Genomic DNA, 5498 nt, shown 5'->3' with positions numbered 1-5498 from the left:
CTCTTGCAATTTAAAAAAAGTAGAAAGACTACACACCCACAACCTGTTCTGAGTTAATGCAGGTGTCTCTGCAGCTTCAACATGACCAGACCTGTGGTGATTTTTGCCTCAAGTAATACTTTTTACCTCCCTCTGAAAGAACTACACTGAACAAAAATATAAATGCCACACTTTTCTTTTTGCTCCCATTTTTCATGAGCTGAACTCAAAGATCTAAAACTTTTTCTGTGTACACACAAGGTTTATTTCTCTCAAATATTGTTCACAAATCTGTCTAAATTTGTGTTAGTGAACACTTCTTCTTTGCTGAGATAATCCATCCACCTCACAGGTGTGGCATATCAAGATGCGGATTAGACAGCATGATTTTTGCACAGGTGTGCCTTAGGCTGGCCACAATAAAAGGCCACTCCAAAATGTGCAGTTTTATCACACAGCACAATACCACAGATGTCACAAGTTTTGAGGGAATATGCAATTGGCATGCTGACTTCAGGAATGTCCAGCAGAGCTTTTGCCTGTGAATTGAATGTTCATTTCTCTACCATAAGCCATCTCCAAAGCTGTTTCAGAGAATTCATGAAGAAGACTGTGCGAGGAAAATGGTGGTCACACCAAATACTGACTGGTTTTCTCACCCCCCTGGACCACCCAATACAGTAAAAGTGCACATTTTAGAGTGGCCTTTTATTGTGGCCAGCCTAAGTCACACCTGTGCGATAATCATGCTGTCTAATCAGCATCTTGATATGCCACACCTGTGAGGTGGATGGATTATCTCAGCAAAGGACAAAGGAGAAGTGCTCACTAACACAGATTTAGACAAATTTATGAGCAATATTTGAGAGAACTAGGCCTTTTGTGTACATAGAAAAAGTTTAAGATCTTTGAGTTCAGCTCATGAAAAATGGGAGCAAAAACAAAAGTGTGGCATTTATATTTTTGTTCAGTGTAGATAAAATATGCCAAGTTGACGGCCAATTTGGTGTTGGTTACATGTATCACGTGTAATGAGGGATGCAGTCCACTGAGTCACTTTACACAAAACTGGATATTACTTCAGAATCTGTAAAACAAACTGCTACTTGTAAAATAATATTTTAAAGAGGCAAACATAGATGTAAATGGTGGTATGTAAGTCATAAAGAATAAAAAATATAAATCCATCATATCCATCTCTCTCCACTGATTGGAGTTCATTTTTCCAAAGTTATTCCCCATGGGACACAGTGGAACTCTGCTATTCCTCTGAGTGATGAACATGCTCCTGAAACCTCAAATATAAGTCATATAGGTGTATGCGACACCTATATGTGAACATGATCCAACACCTAAAGTATGTTAACATCATACATAACTCATTATTGCTTCATTAAAGACAGATTAAAGCAGCAGCGTCAAACTCATTTTACTTCTAGGGCCACATTCATACAAAAAAGTAAAATTACATTATGAAAATGTTTACATCTGCAACCATCTTTCATGCACAGTTATTAAAGCTTCAGTGAAAACTATAATCCTTGTAATAATTACTCCAAAGCAGCTGCTCTAAAGTACAAAACCAAAATTACTAAATAAATTGTTTGATTATTTAATATTCTTTTTCTATATTATCAGATAATTGTCATGAGCACTTAGGTGTAACATCCACTACAGTTACATTTTAGATTAACTGCATATGTTATCTTTATGTAGAGAGGCTTTTGGTCAACTGTAGTATGTATCCAACTCAAAATATTCCGATTAGTTGTGTTATTTGTTTGGGAGCAATGATCCTATTCAGATTTATAATAATTCATGCATGAAATAGTTTAACAGAGTTTCAAAATCAGAGAGAAATGGAAAAGCAAACTCAGAATGAAAAGTGAAGAAACACAGTGAGACAAGAGAGACAGTTGGAGGAAGGTAAAGAAAGGGAACACAATTGTGAAAGAAATGAAAAGAAAAAATGGAGAGCTGGAGGTTTCATTTCAGTTTTGGATGAGCACTAGCATTTCAGCTAGTGATGGGACTTTTGGTTCTTTGAAGGGAGCCGTTCAATCAGGAGCCGTTCACTGAAAAGAGCCGTTCAAAAGACTGGCTCTTTTATGTTTTTTGCATTATTTTGAAACACCAATGTTTTAATGACTAAATAGGCTACATGTGATGACTGACATTACATTTTAAAGGTGTTTAGTTGGCACGGCAGTAAATATTATCTTACCGTAAAAAAGAATAGTTTGTTAAAATGTGTGGGCTAAATACATGACATGAGAGGTGACATTAGGCAAATGCTGGAATTTGACAAAAAACATCACGGTACATTATGTGGACTAGTCTGTAGCCTAAAAATGAAGAAGAAAAAAAACAGTTTCTTATGAAATAACATTTTATTCTCCTCAAAGCAAGAACAATAAATGTGTGTAAACATACGGAAAAAAACCCTCCTTTTTCTTTGGCTCACTCACTCGCTCTCAAACTTTTCTCCAATTTCGACCAGTCTTCCAGCTCCGCCTCCTCCAGTATGCTCACCTCACGCTTCAAACTGTTGTTTTTTTTCCTAACTTCTTGCCATGAGACATGCACAGTGAGCAAGCACTCTTTTTTTCTGCTCGAACATTCTCCTCCTGCCCAATGCCTCCCCAGTGACGCTAAACTGACAGGCAATCGGACACTCCCTCCTTAAAAAAAAAAAAAAAAAAAAAAATGAACAGCTCTTTACAAAGACTCGGTTCCCATTTCAAAGAGCCGTTCAAAAGATTCGATTCGTTCGTGAACATCACATCACTAATTCCAGCTAGTGTAACAAAGTGTCCTCTCCAGACTGAGCAGAGGTGTGTTTCATCATCTCTGCTCCAACCTCACCCTACAGAAATGTTACTGATATTGGAAAAGGAAGATAAAAGGGACAGAACAAGACACAAAGAAAGGATGGTGGCATGTATGAGAAAGACAGAACCAGGATTTCATAGTATATTATGTGACTATGGAGAAAAGAAGGATAAAAACATGACAGAGAAAGTAAAAAAATGGACAGACACAGGAGTGTTTAGCAGCAAAACCATTGGTTGAATTCATATCAAATTGGGTTTATAGATTACCAGTGACCCAGAATAGATGTGATTACATTTTAGGAAAAGTAGGTCAAAGTTCAAATTTTTTATGAATTAAAAAAAAAAAAAAAATTTCCCCATTTACTTATAATGTCCTTATAATGTCCAAAATTTGTCTGTGCTAACATCAGCACACGCATAGACATGATGACATCAGCTGGATCGATGCCAAAATAAGCTACAATACGTGCAAGGGGTGGGGTTTGTTGTGCCTGGTACCACATGTTTTTATTTACTACAGTGGTATTAGGTCAAACTATTTTTTTCTCACGCTGATGAAAATGTTTAAAGTAGAAATACATGTTTATTGCAACCTAAGAGTTGTACTGATTTATGAGAATCTGTTCTGATTGATGTTTACATGAATGACAAAAAGAAAAGACAAATCACCAAATTTTTTAGCTGTAGCTCTTACTGTTCTGTCGACTGCATTAAATATCTAAACACAGGAAGACAAGCATCTTGTGGATTACTTAGAGGAGGTCAATATGCAGGGTGTCTGGCCCATTCATTGCAGCAAAACAACTTGGTTGAGAATGAGGTGGATTTTCTGCCATGACTGATAATATAACATCAATTAGTTATAGCTGAAAAAGCACATGAAGTCATAACATGTTGATCTTTGCAGATGTATTATTTGTTCCATAGCTATGGCATTAAGTTTATTTACACTTAATAAGAAGACGCTTACATTATTATGTCTATTTATCCTGCCTGATACTCTGGTCACATAGAAATAACTCACATGGACCTTTTTAACCCATAAAGACCCAAACAGCCACCGGTGACACAAACCATCTACTGATCTAAACTGTTTAATACTTGTTGATCTACTAATCCAATCAATACATGTAAATAATTGGTGTAAAATACGGTTTGTCGTCTTTTCATGGTCATCAGATATGACCCATTTGGATGTTCAGAGGCTCTGTATTAAACATGGAAACACTGTCATCTTCTACAACATTGATTCACCAGTAAAAACCATGGAGTTGGATCAATGACAGTGGATGGACACACTGGGATTATGTTCAGTAAATGAGAGATTTTGCTTTAAAAGTAACTTTTTCTTTTTTTCTTCTCTGTTTTTGACATAATAACCCTCAATTCAAATCTGAGTTTTTATGAACATACATGCGGAAAACTTATAATGCGTACAGATAACACGCCAATTAAAAGTGGTGTGTATATTTACGCAGTTTCATGATATCATGTTGAAATGTTTCAGCTTGAAAAACTAAATCCTGCAAAACTTTTGACAGACCTACTTGCATTCTACAGATCTCTTACTGAGCACATAGGAGTGCCAAAATCATTGCACTGGCACTTCGAAATTGTTCACTGTAATGCAAGAGATTCCGATGAGTAATCACAGAAAGACTTACAGATTCGGAATACTTAGGCTATGACTGAGGTTTTACAGATTTGATGAAAAATCGGTCACATAAGTCTCCCACACCTTCAAATAATGAGGGTTCATTCGAGCTTGTATGCAAAGAAGAAAAATCTGCTGTCATGAATTCAAACCATCAGCCTGAATGCTCTTTCTTTTTACTGGTGAAATTTACTCAGCACCACACCACCACCTGATGTGACAGATGAGGAAGAAGAAGGCATAGGAGATTAAATACAGAAAATCAATTTGTAAAAAGTTCAAAACAAGTCCGCAGTGTCAGGCAGCCTGGTTCAGTTTGAAAAAGTTCTAGAAGTTTGAAGCAGATACGACAAAGATGCCAGGATTCATGTCCAGTGAGTAGCTAGAAGCTACCACCCAGTCAAATGTAGCAGCTCAGTTACACAAACACCGCAGAAGTAGATCACTACATGTGAAGCTACTTTAAATTGTGCCAACTTAACATGGCAATAAACATAAGAAACTACCTGTTTAAATTACCAAATACATGCAAAGTCAATTCCATTGGGTTATCAATATGTCAGAGTAACTATAATTACAGACCAAAGACTGCTGACCAAATACTGACATCTGCAGACCAGGAAGTTAACAATGCTCACTACAGTCGAATAGGAGTTCGAAGTCACGTGGAAGTGGAGGGCAGTAAACGGAATACTTTGGATGGCTGTGCAGGCAGGGGACTGACTAAAAACCAGGCGTTTCACCCAGGGGTGGGGCTCTACATCCTGCGTCACACACATCATGGACATTGTGGACAGTGCACTTTTGAGTTTATCTGACTGGCTTTGATGTGTGGAAGAGAATGATTTATTTAAGGTGAAATATGAACAAGGATGCATTGTCAACTTCAGATTTAAGAATTTTATTTAAGCAGCTATGGATCATCAACAGGATACCAGCGCATCGAGTCATGGTGGTCCTATTTCAGGAAAGGGAGGTTGGTATATTTCTTTGACAGATCAGCTTTGGATACAGCATCAATGCATATCTCT

The sequence above is a fragment of the Sphaeramia orbicularis genome, chromosome 9 (genome assembly GCF_902148855.1).
Source record: "Sphaeramia orbicularis chromosome 9, fSphaOr1.1, whole genome shotgun sequence".
In the NCBI taxonomy this organism is placed as follows: Eukaryota; Metazoa; Chordata; class Actinopteri; order Kurtiformes; family Apogonidae; genus Sphaeramia; species Sphaeramia orbicularis.
The sequence above is the reverse complement of the archived record's forward strand: the minus strand, read 5'-3'. Positions refer to the sequence as shown.